At 40.5% G+C, this 24,100-nt stretch overlaps 1 protein-coding gene across 1 annotated transcript in view; it reads left to right on the forward strand.

Annotated features, from left to right (window-relative positions):
• Positions 1-24,100, forward strand: part of LOC128738726 (small conductance calcium-activated potassium channel protein) — a 567,023-nt gene that overhangs the window by 436,329 nt on the left and 106,594 nt on the right. The window lies entirely within an intron of this gene.

The raw sequence follows: 24,100 nt of genomic DNA on the forward strand, positions 1-24,100 counted from the left end.
TTAAACCATCGCATCGTCACCATCTCTAATGTGTATCACACAATTTAGTTGAAAATTTATGCATTTGTTCACTGTTATCAAATATTTAGGAGTGCCGCTTCACTCTGCTAATTTACTATTCAAATTAAACGCATAACTTAGAATCGGAAACTTTCCAGGATGGGATTGCAAACACTATTTTCAGTGCCCGCCACTAGAATTGTCACCAACTTCAGACCGTTGTCGCAGCTGTCATACTGGCTGTCTATGGATTTACTAAATGATAGTTCTGAGTATTATTTAGGTGAACGCTAAAAAGTTATAAACGATTCAAACGTACCTAATAATGTGATAGCTTAATATTTGACTGGAAAATCACAACCAGCGATTGTTCGTGAGCTCAAATAGGGCACGGAAGCGTATTTTCAGCCCATTAAGCGATGGCATCTATTTTTTCGGCCTATGGCCTAGTTCTAATGGAAGAACAGGTGGGTTTGACGTTCTTTGAACTAAAAATAGTAGATTTCTTACAGTCTTGAGAAAATAGTTATACCATATTAAAATTGTATGTCGGCTAAGTATTTTTATTGGCGAAAGAAGAGGCAAATAAGCTGAATTTAGAAACCTACCCTCCCGTACCCTACTTTGATGTGAATGAAATAATAAGTTTTGGTTTATCGTACACATACACATACACAATGACCCACATATCCTTTCTACGTGAAAAATTACAGAAACTTCTCTACAGCAAATTACGCAACTTTCAATCGATCATTAATATAAAAAATTACAATTATCTTATTGTCACATAAACGCACTACTTTGGGTATGAACTATCTGGAATTCACGTGACATGACAGTTCACGAACTGACGAACGGATATTACAAAAGAAAATCCTTTTAACCGTTATGTGTACGGGACATTTAACACCCATAAGTGCTCGGATGGGTACCAGGGTACCCAGCGAAAGAAAATGCTTCTAACTTTTTCATTTGTTGGCCGATTTTGAAAAGAAAGATTGGAAAATTTGTTTATTTTTAGCATGTAGGACCGGAACGGCCTTACGTCTTTATGTGGTTCCCGTGATTTCGGATCTCCGAACCCTAGACAAATTTGTACAATTGATTGTCACTAAAACCACACAATGTTAGTATCAAAATTCATGAAATCACTCCAGGGGTTGATGTTTATCCATTTTGAGTCGATTTAACGAGTAGTCTTTGGAATGGTCACTCTGGAGCAGATTCCCGTAGGGTCCTAGGAAGCCACTAACATGTTTGGATGGAAACCCTAGCAACATGTATGCTAAAATTCATGAATTTCGTCCAGGAATTGATTATTATCCATTTTGAGTACATTTGATGGCTTGTCCCAGGAATGGCCACTTCGGAGCAGATTCCCGTGGGGCTCTATGAGGCTACTAACATGTTCGGATAGTAACAGCAGCAATATATATGCCAAAATTCATGAAATTTCTCCAGTAGTTAATTTTTATCCTGTTACAGGCAATTTGATGATGGCAAATGGTTTATTCCCACTAGCTATGAGCAGATACTAGTATACGTACACGCGATTTGTTGCTGCTGCTGTTGGTTTTTCTATGATGCCGTTGTAGGATTTTTCTAACTTGGGGAAAACAAACCACTAAGCACTAACACAACCGCAAATTAGCTCCATAGTGTGCAAACACTAGCACCCTCTGCTGCATATTGTGCAGTAACAAATATTTGTAGGCTTTTGTACTGCAGGGCATTTACATTTTTAAGGTTTTATACTCAAACCTCGAGCAAAGCCTTGGGCTTAAACGTCTTTCTAAGACTTGACCGTTCTCTATCGACAGACTTCACAGCCGGCTGTTAGAGTATAGAACAATTACGGAGCTGGTGCAACAATCCTACTCTGTCCCTGACTCTGACTCTGTCTAGCAGCACCACCTAGCCAAGATTTGAACATACGTCGACTGGCTTGTTAGACCAGCATCGTACCTCGAAGCTCACTCACCACCCATACAAACACTACTTTAGCTTGAGCTACTTGCCAGAACCGTTACAACTTTCCGAGATAAAGCACCTGTCCATTTTACCCCAGGTGTTCAAATCACCCCAAACGACCCTGCCAATTCGTTAACTACCTAAAACTCATCGCCATCGATCGTTATACTACTGCTCAAGTGGTGTCGATGGGCCTCGGTTCCACTGGCCAGCATGTAATTTGTTTTGGACGTATTTACCTTTAACCCAATCTTTTCTGCTTCGCGTTTTAGTCTGGTGTACTGTTCAGCCACTGCCGCAGATGTTCTGCCGATAATATCCATGCCATCGGCAAAGCAGACGAATTGACTAGATTCGTTGAAGATCGTGCCCCGCGTGTTGATAACCGCTCGGTTGATAGCATCTTGTAATGCTATGTTTAATAGCAGGCATAAGAGACCATCACCTTGAAGAAGCCCTCTGTGTGAGTCGAATGAACTTGACAATCCACCCGAAATCCGAACATAGCACTGTGTACCATCCATCGTAGGTTGAATCAGTTTGATGAGCTATGGAAGCAGTTCTCGTCCATGATTTTCTATAGCTCTTTCCGGTCGATGGTATCTTATGCGGAACAAATGGTGCGTATTCACGGCCTTTTTGGAGGATCAGCCGCAGTGTAAATATTTGATTCGTTGTAGAGCACCTTCGACGAAGCAAGTGGTAATAGTCGGCGGAAAATAATTCGGGACAGCATTTTGTAAGCGGCATTGAGAACGGTGATCGCTCGGTAATTCTCACTGTCCCACTTGTCGTCCTTTTTGTAGATCGGATAGATAACCCCATCTTTCCACTCCTCCGGTAGCTGTTATGTATCTCGAATTCTAAAAATTAGTCGGTGCAAAAGCTCCGCTCCGATGTCATCTTTCTCAGCCGACTTATTGTTCATTAGCTGCATGATGGCCTCCTTAACTTCGCCTATCGTTGGGGCTGTGCTGGGGTTGCACCGTCGAAGTCGCCTTCCCGCGTCGCCGCCTTGCTTCTCCGCCTGAGCGCCATTCAAATATTTATTGAAGTGCTGCTTCCACCTATCGGTCTTGCGTTACAACGCTTTTGTGGAATCCGTTCAGTTTCTAATAGAACTTTGCGATTCCTGAAAACGATGCAGCCGCTCCAACTCTGCATATTCCTGCTCTTTTAGGTAGCGCTGTTTCTCCCGAAAGATTTAATTTCGCGCCATCTTCTTCTGTTTGTGTCTTTCCACGTTCTGATATGTGGCATTGCGCATTTTAGCCGCCCCCGCAGCGTTCTCCTCATCTATCACTCTCCTATATTCATCGTCAAACCAATTGTTCCGCTGATTCCGCGCCACATTCCCGATGGAGCGCTCCGCTATAGTACTGATGACTGTTTTGACGGTGTTCCAACAGTCCTCAAGAAGGGCTTCATCCAGTACGTCCTTTTCCGACAGCGCCGCTTCGAGTGAATGCGCGTAGTTCGTAGCGACGTCTGGCTGCTTCAGCAGCGGCGCGAGATCTAACCGAGGCTGGAATCGGTACCGAATGTTGTTCACAACGGAGAGTTCTGGCGCATCTTAACCATCACTAGGTAGTCATTCAAGTCAACGTTAGCGCTCCGATAGAATCTGACGTCGATAATGTCTGAGAAGTGCCGACAGTTGATCAAAACGTGGTCGATCTATGATTCTGTCTGATTTGGCGACCTCCAGGGATACTTGTGTAGGAGTCTGTGCTGGGAGAAGGTACTACGTACAGCCATGTTCTCGGAGGCGGCAAAGTCGATAAGTCTTAGGCCCATTTCATTGGTCCGCTGGTGTGCGCTGAACCCTCCAATCACCGGTTGATATTCCTCCTCCTGGCCGACCTGCGACCTGAATTTTGAAATCCCCGATGACGGTCTTGACAGGCATGGGTTACACTTGCAAGCTCGAAATTTCCCAGTTTAAAGTAGAGCCCGACAACGTCACCTTCAATTGTAAATTCACTCGGCAATGAAGCAATGAAGCTTCGGTTTCAACTGCAGCAACACCGCTTCGCTACAAAACTGACTATAATCAGCTTCAGTATAACGGGTTTCGCTTCATCGCGACGATCGGTTTTAAAGTTTCATTTTTACTTTTTTATCAAAAAGTAGAAGGCCACTAACTTTTAACGCAAATGAATTGAATTTGAGTAACATTTCTTATAACGCATATAATTTTTAACCAACTTACAGCCCCTCCCAGCCGAGATTCGAGCGAGAAAACATACTTCGATTCCGTATGGGGAAGTCCACTGTAGACGCCATAAAGTCCGTGGTAGAGAGGGCCGAGAAGCCTATGAAACGCAAAGACGAGGCGACAGGTATTGTGCCATAGTCAGAATCGATGTCAAAAACGCCGTTAACAGCGTTAACTGGGGTGCAATCGCGTTAGCGCTGCATAGGATGAGGGTACCGGACCACCTATGCAGGTTGCTTAAAAGTTACTTCGAGAACCGGACGCTAGTGTACGACACGGCGGATGGGGCGAAGAAGTACAAAGTGACAGCGGGTGTTGCACAGGGCTCGATTCTCGGCCCCATGGAATGCCATGTACGATGGGGTGCTGAGGCTCGAACTACCCACTGGGGTCGCTGATGATATCGTCCTTACAGTGGTAGGCGAGTTTCTAGAGGAGGTGGAAATGCTGGCATCGGACGCCATAAGCATAATAGAGGGTTGGATGGCGGGCGTCAATCTACGATTGGCCCACCACAAGACGGAAGCGGTGATGATCAGCAACCGCAAGTCGGCCTTAGAGGCCAAAATAATCATGGGAGGACAGGTGATTGTCTCCAAACGAAGTGTGAAGTACCTGGGTGTTATGGCAGACAACAGGCTGAACTTCACCAGCCATGTGGATTATACTTGTGATTAAGCGTCAACGGCGATTACTGCGCTGTCCAAGATCATGCCGAACTGCTACGGTCGTAGCAGCAGTAAGAGACGCCTGGTGGCCAGCGTTGCCATGTCGGTGCTACGGTATGGCGCACCGGCATGGGTGCACCGGCTTTGGAGAGTAAGCGCAATCAGGCATGTCTGAACAAGGTGTTCAGGCTGTTGGCATTGCGCGTTGCGTGCGGTTACTGTATTATATCGTTGGATGCGATTGGGGTTCTTGCAGCCATGATTCCCATATGCATACTTCTAGGTGAGGACATTGAGTGCCATAGGCAGAGGAACGTCAGGGGCGCTAGAGACAGAAATAGGCTGGACTCTATTAGGCGTTGGCAGGCGGAATGGGATCGCACCGATCACGGCAGGTGAACCTATAGGCTGATCCAGAACATATCATCCTGGATCGGTAGAAGGCATGGTGAGGTACGGATGTGATAACGGAGTTGCAACGGCTAGAACGTTTGCAACGACAGGGCCTGACATAGCTTAGCTAGGGTCAGTAACGGGGTGATTGGGCAGCCCAGGCCCTAGGTGAAGGGTAGTGGCGGTATGAAGTGACAAGGGTGTTGTGTGAATCCACATACGCAACGGATAAGTCGGCACGTCCTCCCTCCTGAAGTAAAACCTAACGGTAGTTCCGGGAGGGGTTCGGGAATAGGCAGCAGGACAGTTTTTAGTAGGTAGGTGCATGTTGGCACCTTGCGAATCCTATTCGGCACCGTGGAGGTGCTGTCTATGAAGATTTTCTCCTTGCATAAACAATATAAAAAAGGACACCCCTGCAGTGCTATGACCTCGAATTTGCGGCTCTACAATACGTCTTAGAGCACTCGAGTGCTACCTTGGAAGTTGAGAAATCGATAGTTCAACGTCACGGGTTTCCAATATATAGTCCTTTTTCGTTGCGTGAGTCTATCTCCGGAGGATCAACGAAGCTCGAAAGAGCCCTTCTTCCCTGTCAGCATACGACCTTGGCTTCCACCGGGGTTGGTTACCTGATCTCCACCAAAATTGCTCGTAACCCGGCTGGTACCAAAAGGAGGTGGGGATAGGAGTTGCTGAATAAGAGGCAGTGAACCACAGGTGCGCCAGGCACCGACGGTACGCATTATTCAGCCGTTTAGCAGCCGATAAATATAAACATACTTTCGATAACGGTGGCAGGTGGTTACCATACAATTGTCCTAGCGTTATCAAACATCAGCAAAGCAAAGCCGTGGGATTGAACGTCCTGTCTAAGACTTGACCCTTCTTTATCGACAGACTTCACAGCCTACATCAGCATGTAGTGTGAATTTGAACCCCATTGAGCATCTTTTGAAATAATTTCAAAACTGTAATGAGAAACCATTCGATTTCCATTCAAAATGACTTAAACCGAGCTCTTGTAAAAAAATGGACAGCAATTCATACAGGAAGATTTTAGAAATTAGTTAATGTTATCCCAAACAGATTGAAACAGGTCATCAAGAATGTAGATGGTCTTACAGAGGAAGGACATTCATTTCAACAGTTTATTATGTCCGAATTATGATTATGAATTATGATTACATTTTTACGCAATTCAAACTATATGGACTCTATCTTCAAAACGGACTCTATCGTCTAATTATTCCCGTGTATCTAAATATGTTTAGGGTAACATTGTTTTAAATAATGTGTTATATTATTAAATATTATTAATATTATCATTAATAATATTTAATATTAAATATTATTAAAAGAAGAATTTATGCGCTGCTGTCCGAATACTTTTTTGACTGACTGTATTTGTGCTCGTTTGATGGCATTACTGTTGCGGAAAATGTTATTGACGCGGTTCACATACGGTTTTCATTAGTATAGGTACCCTACATCGGAACATGTTTACTCAAAATTACTAGCCAACAACGAATGCAAGTGACTACTAAAAGAAACATTGTTTTTTTTTCGTCAATAGCAGTCACCAAACATGATAAGAAATAAGCAAAACGTGTTCGGTCCGAGCAATTGCGGATTTCCCTTTAACTTCTCACCAAGCGTCGCACAGTGGGTTGGATTCATGAAAAGAAAAAATAGCAGCTTTTGGAGTGAAATCATCAGAACTGTTAAATATTTTCACCCAAATTTTACAATTATTTTCTTATGGCTCTAAGAAGTTTTCATTCAAATAACCGATTAAACACTAAAAAAACTGAAGTTGGACATTTTTCTGCAAAATGAAGTAACGAGAAACAGTGAATGTGGCAGATCCACAACTACCAAAAGAGTACAAATTCAACAGTTGATGTAGTTCAACTTCTGGTCACCTTCAAAAACTAAAATGTTCCACGAAAATGCGACAAATACCATACTAGCAAAGAACAAAAAAACTGTTACGAAAATATTGATGGGAAAAGACTAACAGTTGCTTAGCCAAACCTAATACCTTCCTGCCTTGTTTTTATTCCGTCCCACCGTGCGTCGGTATCACTAAAGGATACCCGGAAACTTATTTGCAGTTTGACCATACATACTTTGAGTTTGCTTTTGTGACATACAACCGTCCCATGGGAGTGTCACGTTCTGTTGGATGTGAAGCATTTCGAGCAAACATTTTGGCCACCGTGTATTTGTCTGTGGCAATCGGTGAATTGTCTCCGTAAGCGAAAACGAAATTGATTGGCAGCGTGATTGGGAATCATTGCACCGCACTGCAGAAGCAGACATATTGGACTAAATACCTAGCTGAACTATGTTTTAGAGATAGAGCGAAGGTTTAATTCACCTCTGGTTCCACGAGCTTCAACCCTGTGGGTTGTTTTTGGAATTTCATTTAGATAGGGTTGTGATTTTTATTTTTAAACAATTAAAGTGTAAACTGCTGTGCAGTTCATATTCTGAACGTATTAAATATTGCTACCCTGGGCTAGCATGTGAAAATGTACTGAAAATTATTATTGAATGGTGCCTTAATTAAACGTTTAAATAGTCAATCAAAATTACAAAAGGCAACTGGCTCAATAATTTATTCAAACATGCTCATTTGTGCTGGTTAAAAAAATAATAGACTCCACAAAACAAACATTTTTCAAACATTCAATAAAAGTGACTATTATTATAATTTGATCTTAACTGACAATGAGCGCTGAAGTGGATTTCCCACCGGACAGGCTAGAGGAAAATGGTCACTTGACAGTAATCCAAACCGGATGAAAAGGGTAACCGTTGAACCACACAGATAAGGCAGAGCGTGAAAAAATCGCTTTTCCACGTTCTCTTTCACCGATTATGTTGACAGGCGGCCGGTTTCCGCAGGCGGGCGCGAAATGCGCCGCTTTGCCTCCACCCCACACTCCTTCGCACCGCGGTACAGGCAGTGTGTGATGACAGATTTTATTCCGGAACAAATGGGTAAACATTTTTCAGCGGCTACCTGCCTGATGGTTAATTAATTAGTTTCATAAATTTCACAATATCATTAGTGAATGTTTGTGTGTCTGCGTATTTCGAGTTTCTGCCCAACCAGTGCAGCGTACGGTGAAAATCAATTAACGTCCGACACCGCGCGTTGTATCAAAAATATGAGCCAATTTACTGGAAGTTAACTTCTGTTCCAGCGACACTAGCGTAATCAGTTCTTGAACAAAGGGGTTACTGGTAATTATATCTTTAGCAAAGGAAAAATCTTTAATGGCTGTCCGCCATGAGTTATTTAAGGCTGAGAGGAAAATAAATTCCATTGCCACGCAGTGTACTCCCAAACTTTAACAGCAGCAATGAAATTCAACTCATAATTGTTCGCACGTATTCGTGCCGGCGGAATGTAAATAAGTTTGTTTAATACCTTAATAGCAATGAACGAAAAAGTCGAGAATGATATCAAGCCGTATTTTATTGAGAGCAAATTAATTTATACGGTTGACATGCATGGCAATTTATTCGTTACAAAAATGAGAAGCCTGTTATTTTAATACGTATTAAATGGGTTTGTCTTGTGAGGTTTTCAGTTATTTGTTACCCGGAAACTTTGACAAGGAGGCGAAAAGACAGCAAAGTTATGACAAGTAGGTTAAAAACGATAGAAAAACGAAAGACAACAACAATATAATAAAAACACGCTGAAAAACACAAAAAAGCGAAAAAAAAGCCAATAAAAAACGATGAAAACAGTAAATAGATGCAGAAAAGACCTTGAAGTGACTATAGAAAGATGGCAAAACGGCGACAAGAAATACTAAAAAGGGCTGCAAATGACCAAAAGATACCATCAAAAACAACCAACAATGCCACAAAAGACCATAAAAATAACGACAAATAGTTGAAAAGAGACAAAAAGACGATGCCAGAAAGCTAGATGTTAAAAAATGAAAAACGCTCAACAAAAAATAGCAAAAACGACCAGAAGACGACCACGAAAGGCGACAGAGTACAGATTACAAAGAAAGACGGTAAATTCTAGACAAAAGACAAAACAGTCAAACGACGAAAAAAACAGGAAAACAAAGACAAAAAAGTGAATAACGAAAGTTCTCGTTTCGATGCCCGCTCGCAGGATCATACTGACGAAAGTAGTCATGAAATGAAAGTTTCAACGTTTCGGCAATTGGCGAATGCATGCATTGCTCGTATGCAACTGGACCAAGCTCAATACCTCATAACCCAGGCCGTCAGCTGGGCGTGGCACACATGTGAATCGAAAAGTGTTCCTTATGCAACGGCATTGGAAGATTATGCATATTAACTGCTAGCATTTGGTTCACGCCACGACTGCATGCAAGTACATTCGATAGCTAAGGATATCACGATTTGGACATCCCGGTCTGCAACCGGACTTGGCCCAGGGCAATTTGCCGTTCTAGTTGTACTTGACATGTCTTCACAATGCAATTTAAATGGGCGGAAAGCCGAAAGCAGACATATGAAGATATTCTTCCTTGATTCGTGAAGACTTTTCAAAAAATCACCTGGCATCTCTGAACCAATGGGCCATACATCTGTGCCTCTCTCTACATTCTGTCTGTATTTGCACTATTTGAACAGTCGAACAGTTAGGTCAAGCAGTCTAGTCGACCAGTTGAGTCGAGCAATCGGGTCGAGTGGTTGAGTCGAGCAATCGGGTCGAGTGGTTGAGTCGAGCAGTCGAACCGAACAGTTCAGTCAAGCAGTTCAATAGACCAGTTCAGTCGAACAGTAGAGTAGAGCAATCGAGTCGAGCAGTCAAATTAAGCAGTCAAGTCTAGTTCAGCAGTTGAATCAAGCTGTCGAGTCAAGCAATCCAGTCATGCTGTTGAGTCGAGCTGTCAAGTCGAGAAGCCATATCGAGCAGTTGGCTCGAACAGTTGAGTCAAGTAGTTGCGTCGAGAATTTGAATCGAGTAATTCAATCGAGTAGCCCAGTCAAGCAGTTCAATCGACCAGTTCAGTTGAGCAGTTAAGTTAAGCAGTCGAGTCAAACAGTCAAATCGAGCAGTTGAATAAAGCTGTCCAGTCGAGGAGTTGAGTCGAACTGTCAAGTCGAACAGTTCTATCGAGTAGTTAAGTCGAGCAGTCGATTCCAGTAGTAAGTCGAGCAAATGAGTCTAGCAATTGGATCGAGTAGTTCAGAGGAGCAGTTGAGTCGAGCAGTCAAACCGAACAGTTTATTCAAGCAGTCTAACCGAGCAGTCGGGTCGAGTGGTTAAGTCGACCAGTCCAGTCAAGTAGTCTAGTCGACAAGTCCAGTCGAGTAGTCTAGTCGACCAGTTGAGCAGTCCAGCAGTCGACCAGTGAGGTGACTGAGAATGGAACCCGTTGCTACGAAAGCATGACGTCCTCTCAGAGGCCGATAAGCCTCTTATGACGTCCTGTCAGAGACCTGGTTTTGGCTACAGACAATTCTCTTATACATATGAATAGAGGAAAGAAGAATAGAGGAAAGAAGAAAGATTTATCGGCTCGGGTGGTGACAACTACTATGACTACGATTTCAATTCGACGCATTATTAACTCGTAGCACAATCTTCTTATCTTGAACTGTTTATTTAGTGAGACTAGCTTATGTCGTATATCCTTGTACGATGTTGTAAGAAATGGTAAATCAAAAATATGAAAAAACTTTGACTGAAGTTTTCAAGAGCGTCTTAGTAGAACACGAAACCTGGAATTAAATAAAAAGAAAACTAATCCAATTTAATTCTACTATGTATATTTATTCTTGACAGTTACGTATTTCGCCTATGACTTGCTGGTCGTAGGCGAAATACGTATCTGTCAAGAATAAATATACATAGTAGAATTAAATTGGATTAGGATCCAAAGGCATTTAAGAGTCATTCTAGTTCTTACGTTAGCACGACTACGTAATTGAAGTGGATTAGTTTTCTTTTTATTTAATTCCAGGAAAAATCATTGTTTTATAAGTATTGGTTCTCACACTCAACCCAGCTAGCTCAATTCATTATATCTCAGGGTCGGCAACCGACCTTCAAAGGACTCTGGCTACCCGACACTTACCCGAAACGAAGCATAACCACCAGAAGGCGTCAAAGAATGGAGAAGAATGGTGTGAGACCCGCTTACTGGAGTGGAATCACCCGACATAGGGAAGAATGGATATCCCGAGCCGCAGATAGCACGACTTACCTCTATATCACTTTGCAAAACAATGACCGGCGATAGTGACAGCTGCTTCGGTCGTTTGGCGTCAACGAGGGATAACCCTGCGATACGTCAATAAGCCTTTCCAGCACTGCTATCAAATGCGAGGGGTATAACTCCTAGCATAAAATGCCAATGTGATATATCTATATATTGGTGGACACCTCACTCTGACTTAGGTGGTTTCTTACAGAGCCTTTAAGAGCCTCCATGCTAAACCCCAACACCTGGTCTGGATGTTCCGGGGTGGACGCCGAAGGTCTCTTTTGGGGTCTTAAGCCATCAATCCTCCTCATGTCACTAAATGGTAACATTCGCATCGATCATTTTTACAAAGTTCAGCGCCTGACCTGTCTTAAAGTTACCAGTGCCATGCGTACAACACCTACTGCAGCCATGGAGGCAATGCTATGCTTACTGCCTTTGCATCTTCATGTGAAGAAGGAAGCAGAGCTCGGCGCACTACGGTTGCAAAGGAATAAAACTTTACTCGAAGGTGACCAAATTGGTCATCTTCGCATACTTCGGGAATTCAATCTGACACCCTTAGTAACTTTAGACTTGGGTTTTATCGGCTTATGACTGATGAGGCGATAAAACCCAAGTCTAAAGTATAATTGAATACAGTCGATAACCACGTCAAATACCCTTAGTAACTTCAGTCTCTGACTGCATGGAAGCCAGGCCCAATATGGACGTTCCATATGAGGTGATTAAAACAGATCGCTCAATGTGGAATAATGGAAGGCCCGATCTTCCATCTGGAACAATCTGTTTTTTACAGATGGTTAAAAAAATGGGGGCCTGCACAGGCTCTGAAGTCTACGGATCCGGCATCAGGGAAACTATCTCATTAGGAAAGTGGCCCACCGTTTTTCAAGCAGAAGTTTATGCGATATACATCTGTGCAACAATATGCTTGAAACGAAAGTACAGGCATGCGAATATCGGTATCTTCACGGACAGCCAAGCAGCACCACTGGCACTCAAGTCCGCCAAATGCGTGTCCACATTAGTTTGGGAGTGCAGCACAGCATTGAGGGAACTCTCTCGCCAAAACAAAATTTTATTACTTTGGGTGCCTGGTCACTGCGCAATCGAGGGCAATGAATTCGCTTACAACCTAGCAAGACAAGGATCAGCTCTGCAATTTATTGGTCCTGAACCGTTTCTGGGCACCTCCATATCCGCCGTAAAAGGTGAATTGATGACATGGGAAAAGCTAGAAATAGTATCCCGTTGGAATCAAACACAGGGTTGTAGACAAGCTGAACAGTTTATCTACCCAAACCCTGCAGTAGCTAAAAAAACTACTCCATTTAACTCGTAGTGAACTATACACTATCACGGGACTCCTAACAGGATACAGCCCCGCTCTTTATCATTTAAAGAATATCGGCAAGGTATCATCTGCCGCTTTTGTAACTCTGAACCTGAAAGTTCAGCGCATCTGCCTCTTGCATTATCAAGGCAGAACTTCTTCGGAAGTTTCCTTCTTACTCCATTGGCTTTATAAACCATGTAGTACCGAATTGGGGCACAGGATTACAACTATTCCGCTCAACTCCATCAATGGGCATGAACGATCCGTAAACTGTGTACAGCAATCGGGGCCTACCACAAAAGACGATCATTAAGACTGTCGCAGTGGCCTTTTAACCCATACTTAATGCCCTTCCGGGAAACCAAAAAAAAAAGAAAAAAAAACAATCAAAAAGAGCCAGTTAGTTGAACAAACTAAACTAATTTATGAATTTTCTTACAAACTACACTTAATAACTAGACTTACACACTACAAATAAAAACACAAAACTTTGACGCCATGGCATTGGTACCGTTTCATTTAAAAGTGACCGGTAACAGTTTATAAAGCGAGGCATATCCTGTCTCAAAGTAGAACCAAATCAACGAATTTCACTTCTCGTTGCTTTGTGAACTCGTGCGGCATGCCTCGATTACAGTGGAGATTTGCTTCAAATAATGTAAAAAAATTTTACCCGTGCAGAAGTCATCAGTCAGTTTCATATGAGACAGGTTACTTTCAAACGAAAGCAACGATGACAAAACATGCCACAGTTTTGTGTAACTGCACAGTAATACTTCCGCATGCATGCATGTCCGGTACATGGCACATGCTCAATTTAAATCATTCCTAAAACCCTATTCAATCTACCTACCGATGTGATGCAATCTACTGTTAACGTAAGTAGGTAATGAATGATTGTCTACAATTTGAACTATACACCCCCAGTTTGTATTCCGTCGGATCTCAATTTTACTAAGACTAAATTCGACGAAATAGAGAACCGATTTGTCAGTATACTAATTAGCCAACAAAAATCCAAACCACTAACATTGCAACAATACATGACAAGATAATCTTCAATTGATCTGTAAGTAATTGAAATAATATATCTATTTACATTCCTTTGCACAATTTTTTAACTACAGGTTGCCCAATAATAAATTTTATGCTTGAAGTATTTATTTCCTCAAAAATGCTTTATATTTGTTTGCAACTAGAAATGGATAACCATTTTCCAAAATCTAAAATGAATAACTTTTAACTTTTCAAATAACATTTTTATAAGCTATAAGTTCGATTGTAACTGAATTGCCTGTTGACAGCTATACCATTAATATTAATTAAAATGGTTAGAATATTAAAATGGATCATTACAAACACAGAAAACCTTAGTGCCCCGATGATTTGAGTTGAAAACTAAATTCTAAATTTCTAGGGAGATTATCATACTTTTTCTCGAGAAGCGACGAAAAGATCGGCCGCTACTAGCAGAAGCTGTACAGCAGTAGTGGTGTATGGCATTACAAAGTAGCGATGATTTTTCGAAATGAGGATTGAGAATGCCTCTTCCCTTCGCATTGCAGATGTCATTCATCACATTGCGGACACGGTGATTTTCGGTTCGAAACGAAAAGAAAAACTAAAACTCGTTGGTAGGTATGTAGGTGCCTCAATGAGAATTTGGCCTTCTGTTAGACAGCCACGTAGCCAGAAGGGGGGGCCCGGGGGCCCAATTTTGATTTTAACTGTTTTATATGCATATTTTTTCGTTTAGAACTACAATACATTAAATGTATAGTAATGTATTATATTTATAAGCAGTAAGATATGTATATAATGTATTAGGAGCCAATATAGGGCTCCTGGCCCCCACCTCTGGCTACGTGGCTGCTGTTAGAGATAAAGTGTGCAGGAGAGTCTCACTGTACAGGGCAATTTCGGAGTCACTTCAATGATGCTTTCATGAACTATTTTCGGTCGAAACTAGGAAATAGTCGGAATGGTAAATAGCTACACAAAAAGTACTACCTAGGCAATTCCCCTGGCAAGCACTCACTATTGGAGTCAACTGTAGTTTGTTGAAACCATTTTTAAACTGTTAAATATTTTAGCGGAATTTTTCGAACGAAGACGACTTGCAATTTCAACAACCGTCGCCGGCACCAGAAGCAAAGGTAGCTGACGTGCAAGATAGGGCGACCAGGTGGAAAGCGATTTGCGACTTTTGAGACGCCTGGGAAATAGGCTACGAGTGGCCCAAGATCGAGTTGAATGGAGACGACTTTTTGAAACAGCACGAGCCCAATGCTGACGAAGACGCTCTACAATTTCTTATTCTTGGCTGGTCGGCTTCAAATAAATAACAATTACAAACAAATCACTAACATGTACCTGTCGTCTTTCAGAACTTAGCTTACACCTTACGATGAGTAGATTATTTTACGAAACGACACAGTGGGAAATGTGCGACCAAATTCCACCAAATTATGTAGTAGGAGCAAGCTATGTATGCGGTCAATATTTTACTCTCAAACTGAATGTTTCAGGAGCCATCCTGAATTTCTCATAATTGTTGCAGGTAGTACTAGTGTATAAGCAGACACTGCAATTTGATTGATTGGATACTGTGTCTGTTATCACTGCGCAATTGCCCTGTACTCTAACGGTGCCTGCGAAATCTGTCGTATAAAAACAAAAGGTTTAATTTCGAAAGCGGAATGTAGCACCAAGACTTTGCTTTGCTTTTTTGTTAGTTTGCAATTTTGCACCCATTAAACACATAAACCAGTTTTGGCCACGTTTGGGTATATCATCTATCACAAATCCATGTATAGAATGAGGAGGCGATACAAAGACTATGATAGTCTAGTAAATCCTGCGCCAGTAAATAATGCTGAAGGCATACTTTTTACTCATGTATGAGGAAATCAAAGATTGGCATATTTAGTTCCTTTAACAATCTAAGGTACCAAACACCGTAGCTCTGATTAGTCTGATCAGCCCTCCTGAACAGCTGTTCTCGTCCATGATTTTTCATACCTCTTTTCGGTCGATGTTATCGTATGCAGGTTCAAAGTCCTTAGACAAATGGTGTGTGGTAAGTCCGTATTCACGGCCGGTCTTCTTATATCTAACGTGGAGACATTTGTGGCATCCTGGTATTTATAACATATTGTAGGATTTGCCTTGAATGTATAATGTGTGTTTATGACACCCCAGCTAGCACCAACTCGTATATCAATGTACGAAAACTATTGTAAATGTCTCCTAACAAACTCGAAATCGTAGCTAAAGCTGGATAAAGTGGGATCAAGTTGATTTTCTGTCGTATATAATGATAATGACTGACATAGTACGGAGCGACTCGCGCTTAATCGGATATTATCGTATATAAATACTTATATAGTCGTAACGCTCAAAATTATTCGTAATCACGTATATCACCTCCAAAATAGTACGGATATGCCAATTTTGCGCATGAAATACGATTTTTTTAGCATGTATATCTGTACGTAATGCTGATTTTTACCTTTTTTATACATATGAAAATGCTACCTGGGACAATACTTAGGTAGCTGCCAGTAGCGTGTAACTGGCAGAAAGTGAGTGCGTCGGTTGACAGCTTTGCGCGTAAACGGTAGTCGGTTTGCCTTAGATGGTGAACCGCGGGGCATCACAGCATTGAGATCGGTAATCGTTCGATAGTTCTTGTCATCTTTCTTGTAAAGCCTTCTGCTCCTCCGGTAGCTGCTATATACCCCAAATTCTTACAACCAACCAGGTCCATCTAAATAAGCTGGTCCCATTGCGTTTCTATCCAGCATATTTGCTGTTCTTCAACTAATTGATTTTCTCCTTAACTTATCCTATCGTTGGAGCTTCCACGTTTTCCCTACCGAAAAAATGCTTTCACTTTCGCTATGGTTTTCTGCCTGAGCACCATTCCGATGTTCGTCCAAATTATCTTACGATCGATCGGTTTGAATATTATCATTCTTATGCCGACATATTGTGACTCGCAGTAAAAACCCTTTACAAAATGTGTCATGTTTCCAGTAGAAGTTTCGTGAATCCCACAAACAATGCACGTCTTAAGTTAGTCCCGAGGTCCCCGAGGTCTTAAGTTAGCTGCATCTTTTAATATCGGTGTCTTTTCACGTTCTAGCGCGTGACGCCCTCAAAACGTTCCTCATCCTCATCCATTACCTGCCTACAATCATAGATGGTCTTTGCTACGCAATACTCAATACTCAATACTGATACCCAAGAGGAGTTTTGCCCAGCTCATCCACTTCTGACAGCACAGTTTCAAGCAAATGTGTATAGTTTTCGGCGACGTCGGCACCGAATGTTGTTTGTAACGGATAGTTTTGAGCGTATCTTAACCATCACGAGGTAGTGGTCCAAATCAACATTGCGCTTTGATAGGATCTGACTCAGTTCGTAAGGAACAGTAACAGTTCGAATCCGCCTACCCAAAAGCAACCAACCCGACCATCAGGTAGCACTATGTCGACGGCATGATCATAAACGTGGAAACAAAGGAGAAAGCAATATAATTAGTTCCAGACGTGACAGAAATGTATAGCATGGCTAATTTCAAAATGCGGAGCTTGCTATTGAATCCGCCGGAGGTCTTGGCGGTGGCGCATGAGAAGAAAAATTTCACCATTAGAGTAGAGAGCATAACAGAAAAGATTTTCGGACTTTGGTGACTTTTGGTCATTTTCTATCTACCATCACTCGTAGAACAAAACTCGTAGAACAAGCTGAAGCTAGCGCTGTACGTGATATTGTCTGAAACGCGCCGAGTAATTGCTACTTGTCCGTCACCAGATGAACATGTATGATGGGCTACAATACAAACTGCACTCAGAGGGATTTACGAGCGATCAGCCGTCTCTTTAGCGGTTCTCGACGTAGGCGATAAAGGAACTACGCTTCATGAACCGACGGGAACCATTCCAGCGAGAAGAAATGTTTACTGCGCCCCTCGAGAACCAAAGCAGATGTCCGCACCTTCGATTAGCGCCATTGACTTCAAGCCCATTAATGCGATCACTAGATCGCACACGTATCCACACATTTATGATTAAACGTCTGCTGCTGAAATAGACGGAGTTTTCTTCATAAACCCGAAATCTTAAACGCTGGTGACAACACGTATCATTTTCTATTGTAAATATTGACGGTACAAAAAATTCATTCAAATTCTAATACACAAAACAAAAGTACTTAAAATAAATGGGAAATTACGTTAAAAAAAAACTCTAGCCAAGTATTTTTAATTCTACCGGGTAAATTTAATCTTTGTGCATTAACGATTATTTCATCCTTTGGCCTACATTGGCACTGTCTAAGTCTACTGTGAAGCAGAATGTATTCGCATAAGTAACATTATCGCCACCGTCACCATCGTGAGTGGAAGCAGCAAATTTATTACCTACAATATACATAATAAGACTTGCATTCACATGCGTGTGCAGTTGCTGGAGAACATGAAACTGCTCCACATAGCATCTGCCTGCAACGTACAGAAATACGGTTCCATGCAGTTTGTTTTACTTATTTTATTACTAATGTAAGTTTCATGGCGCGATTGTGCACTTGTTGCTGCATCATTGTACAGCAGGAAAGGTCGGTTTAAGGTTTGCTTTGCTCATCGCTCGGTAGTTTTCGATAGCTCTTACAGCTCTTCAAACTGAATAACATTACACATACCTGCATGAAATGTTTAGAAATGAAGGCTATGTTTTAATAGCAGGTTTTCAGTTAATTAAAGTACATAATAATGTTATTTAATGATTATGCTAAGCAAAATGGAGGGCGCAAAAATACACTTGTTTGACAGCAAATTATGTAAACAATATCATCTACTGGTTAAGGATACATAGACGACTGAAAATTTTGAAAAAATCACAATTTATTTTCAGATCTCGATTTTACAGACTTTTCCGAGATTTACAGACTTCTCTTAGGCGGTTAGAATAGTGCAATAAAAACTATCAAATTTACAGGGTAGGCATTAATAACTGTCTGTAAAGTAAATGGTTACAAAGATAAGACGCGTGCATAAATTTTAATTTTGAGTGTATTGCGTATAAAGAATATCCAGTGCATTTGCCCTCAATTAGTCCAATTCAAATAGTTCTCCCTTTGCTTTAATTCCCAGCCGCTATAGTTATTGGAAAATTTTACAACTGGTACGCACGATATTCTGAGACATTTCATCCCAAATCTTCTGCATACGTTGCTTGAAAATATCCACAATCCATCCAATGGTAATCCCTAGTTTACCTCGCATGTAACCCCTGCATAGAAGTCGAAGGAATTCAAATCAGGCGAAGGGGCAGGACACTCTTTCGAAGACATAAAATCCGGAAAATTAACCTCACACCAAGCCTGTGTGTCTTTCACCTGGTGAGACGGAACAGAATCTTGTTGGAAGTTGTATGATACATTTTTGTGGTGTTTTTTGTCGGTGGAAAGCAAATGGTTCTTCAAAACATTATCGAAGTAATATTTAGTGTTGATTTTAACACCAGGTTCAAATTTTTGGAGAAACATCCCCGTGTCATGCCCACCCTGAAAACATTTTGCAACCTCTGAACCGCCAGTTTGTCCCGAGGAATATCAGAAAGATGTGTTGCATATATTCGATCAATTTATGTTGGTTTTGGTGATCCTGTAATAGGAACATTTTTTCGTCCGAAAACAGAATTTCACAATCACCGTGTCACTTGAGCAGCTGCCGACATCTTTCGAGTCTTGCAACGTTCTGCTTTTCAGTCAAACCATACACCCGCTCTTTTTGTATGGAATCAATCGAAGGTCGTCTTTCAAAATATTCTTCATGGTTGACTGCGAAATTCCCAATTCCTTGGCCATCTTAAGTCCAAAATGATCTTGTTTCCGTCGAATTCGCTCTCTTACTCGTTTGATGGCTTCCGGTGTCCTTACAGTGAGTGCGTTTGCGATCTGGAGAGTATGAACCGGTTTCCATGTATCGCTTGATGGTACGAAAGAGGAATCTTTCGTTTATTCCGAGTGACTTTAATTTCCTTAAAATATCACACGGTTGACAATTTTTCAAAAACAAACTTATCACAAGTGCCTTTTTTGCGTCCTTGATTACCACGACTCTTACGGGAAATTAGCAGTCATCAGCTTTTCGTCGGAGAGCCCAATTTTGGAAGCAGTTTTTGGGCCCAAAAGCGAAGTTTTGTTCGTAAAATTGTAAATACTGCATTCTTCTTGCGAATCTGAATACTTCAAATGTATTTTCATGTTTCACTTTCGTATCTTCGTGCAACGTAAGAACTATTGAATTAATAATGTGATGTATATACTGGACACTATCACTTGTTGTTCTTACAAAATAAAATAAACATTTACCTTATTCGCCAACCGGTTTCGGGTAGATGTTACCCATCATCGGGGCTAGGTCCAATGATGGGTAACATCTACCCGAAACCGGTTGGCGAATAAGGTAAATGTTTATTTTATTTTGTAAGAACAACAAGTGATAGTGTCCAGTATATACATCACATTATTAGTATTTTCATGTACAGAATTTTTGTTTCAAAGTCAGTAGTTTTTTTACTACTTTTAAAATTGGCAGAATCGATGACGACTAATTTCACCTTAAACGAATGAAAATTCAAAACAAACTAGCAAGCTCTGTTGACATTTGAATACACACTAAAGGAATAATATGCACATACAACACACATCTGTGATTAACCCATTTTTAATTTAATACTTCCAAAAGACACTGACTGTTATTATTACTCACCCTGTATAAATCTTCCTTTGATTTTTTACAGTAAAGAATAATAAGTGGAATTATAAATTTGATGTATTTTGCTACACAATTCTGATTGGTTGGATTATTACTAACAACCGGCTTCTAAAAATGAAGTTATCACAATAGGTACAAGCACTAATTCATAAAATGCAAAATCTGAAATGTAAACTTTTATACCTAATATTCCTATTATTCGCTTCATGGCGCGCTCTACGCGTAAATTAGCAGAACTGCACGATAAAGTTTATGATTAGTACAAACGTCGTACCGTACATGGTTTAGCTTCAAACATTATGAAATCTATAAAACGCAAATCACCATAGCCTGAACAAACCATGAAGTCTCAATTCCATGCATTTTCGGACTGTATTGATTTAGGTTGGGGAGTTATGGAATATGATGTATACGACATGCAATAAAACTTAATTGAATTTTCTAAACGTATATATGCTAAAACGGTTTGAAAGCATAAAACATTATTAATGAGCGCCAGGAAATGTTTGGCGATTCCCGGTAGTGCATTGCACTTTGAATGACAACGCTTATGGATGTGCATTGTACAACAACTTTCTGGCTGACTTCGCTATTGTGCTCAAATAAGTCATGTGTCTATTTCAACAGTTCTCTATTTGAAGGTTAGTTTTATAAAGGAGTGAAAAAATTCTTTACTAGGTACTTAACCTTTCAACCAAAATAACGATTCAGCATTGATTAAACGAAACCACCCAGCTAGCACCAACTCGTACATCAATGTACGAAAATTATTGTTAATATCTCTTAACAAATTCGAAATCGTAACTAAAACCTGATAAAGCGCGCTGAAGTTGATTTTCAGTCGTATATAATGATAATCACTGACACACAAACGATTTTCAGCACTGAATTGTATAGCAGTAGTCGCGCTTAATCGAATATTATCGTGTATACATTCTGATATAGTCGGAACGTCAATAACTATTCCTAATCACGGATATCGCCTACGAAAAGGTAGGGATATGTCAATTTTGCGCATCAAATACGATTTATTAGCATGTATATCGGTACGTAATGATGAATTTCATCTTTTATATACACATGAAAATGCTAGCTGGACAATTTGTATATCTCATAACTAGGGTTTATTTCTAATTCCCGTCATAGTAAGTAAAGCCATTCTAAAAATCACAACAATGTTTACGAAGCTAACGCGCTTTTATTTGTGTATGACGGCATGACAAATGTTATTCTGCAAAATTTCTGCAGGTCAGGCAAGTTTTCCTGGCTGTAGAATAACGACAATGCCTTGCGTGAGTTATTTTCATTTATGAATGCCGGAAATTAAAACGATTAGTCGATATTTTCTTCTTCGTCGCACGAAAAAACGTAGGAAATTTGGCTGGTAGGACTTCGTTAATGATAAAAAGCATTTAAATATATCCCAGCTCGCTTTGATTGATCGCATATGATAGACAATAGACTAAAATATTAGGGAAGAACTAGTTTTGCATTGTATGTCGTAAAAATGCTGATACTTTTAATAATTTATGTTGGATACGACGGGAATAGGCAATTACGACGAAGCAGCAACATACTCTATATCAGCAAATAAAAACTTTTCACAGGGACAACTTTTCTTTCGAAATTATACTCGTCTTTGGTTGAGAAATCTCCAAAAGGTTCAAAAATTTGCACATAAAATCCAAAATCATATGATTTACCAGGCAAGACCATTGTGGCAACCATCCAGTACATTTAAGCTTGTTAAATAAATCTTATAACTTGTGATCACAAAAATTCAACACCTAAGAAAACGTTTTTCTTCAAATTTTTCCAAAGCAAAATTTACTTGCTCGCTCGCAATATACATACCTTCATGTCCTAAATTATTCCAACAACTCTGGCACACACACTGCAGCATATCTCGTTAGCTATAATATAATCATCAAAGAAGAGAGTCTCAAACACCTGCATCATCAACGAAATGTTTATCACCTATGAGTACAAGATGTAAAGCGTAACTCACAAGCTGCGAGCCGCGACAGAAAAGACAAATCTTTTATTGATTGTGTACAATCATTGCAACGATGGATACAGTGAGTAAACCAGAAGATTCTCAGGCTGGCTGTAAAGAAAACATAAAATCAAAACACACAGGACTTCTGGCCTCGTATGAATGAGATCGGATCTACCGCTGTAAAGCTGCCAAATGCCACAACACATACATTTGTCAATTTGTTGTAACTCAATGAAGGAAAAAGTAACTCACAAACGACCACATCAAATCCAGAGAGACATATTTCAAGGCAATTTTCTTCTATTCTGTTACCTGTTTATGGAATCCCTTCGAAAAAAATGTTTACCCTATCAAAAAAAAGTACGAAAATTACAAACACAAAAAGGCATTGCATTAGGTACAATTCTCGAAGGGGCCACTAGATTGTGTCCGCAAAGTTTTTTGTTCCTTTCTCCGTTGACGGAGAAAACCAGCACCAGAAATGCCCTGTCAAAATAGTCCAAGATACATTACACACCGGCAGATAGGTACGTAAAACCGACAACACAGCTTGAAGTTAGATGAAAAAGTAATGTAGAACAACCAGACATTTAGAAGAAAAAAAGTTCTGGTTGGATAACGAGGTCACACAGCCAAATGCTTACTGTGTGGTAAATTGAAAGTCATACACTTTGACGAAAGTTTTCGATAACCATTCTCAAAAGCTACGATGTACATATTTTAAGGGTCTAGCTGAGGTAGAAATAAGAAAAATTAAAAGGTAAACTAATTGTAAGATTCAAACATGCATCATTGATTTTTTTATTTCAAAAGTAGTTTTTGTGTCCAAAATAAATGTTCACGAAAATACATTCGTTAAGTTCTGGCTAGAAAAAAATGAAGCAAGAACAGTTTTACGAAAATAACTTTTGTTTTGAGCTTAAAAACTGCTTTTAAAATCCAAAAAATTAGTTATGCGTATTGAACCCTAATATCTATGTACACGTCAATAGTAAAATATGATACCAATATATCAAAACACCATTTAACTACCCGGAAAGCATTGTTTTTGGCATATCAAGAAACGATTTTGCAGTTTTCTTTTTTCGCTATTCAATTTGCGTAAACAATACCTACATAAATTAAAATTAAACTGTTTCAGAAAACATTACTCATCACTAAATAACGATTAAAAATGAGCGTCTGAGCGCAATGGAAACTATTTGGAACGATTCTTTTCTGGCACCTGCCTGGATGGAAAACTTTTGTACCACTGCATTGGCGGCGGTATAGTGTGGTTGCAAGCAAAAGCTTTGAACGTAGAGTTTGTGCTATCCCGGCTTGGTGGATTTATGGCCACAGCACAGAGTGTGGTTTGTTTCCATGATGTGCCGAACGGACCATTTAATGCAACAGTAGGTCTACGACTTTAAGTTTGCATAATTCACTCCGGTGGCACTAACCACTTTGCGGCTTTTGACTAAACTCACACAATTTAAAGTGAATTAAGTTTTAAATCAGGGGGGTCCGTA

The sequence above is a fragment of the Sabethes cyaneus genome, chromosome 2, assembly GCF_943734655.1.
Source record: "Sabethes cyaneus chromosome 2, idSabCyanKW18_F2, whole genome shotgun sequence".
NCBI lineage: Eukaryota > Metazoa > Arthropoda > Insecta > Diptera > Culicidae > Sabethes > Sabethes cyaneus.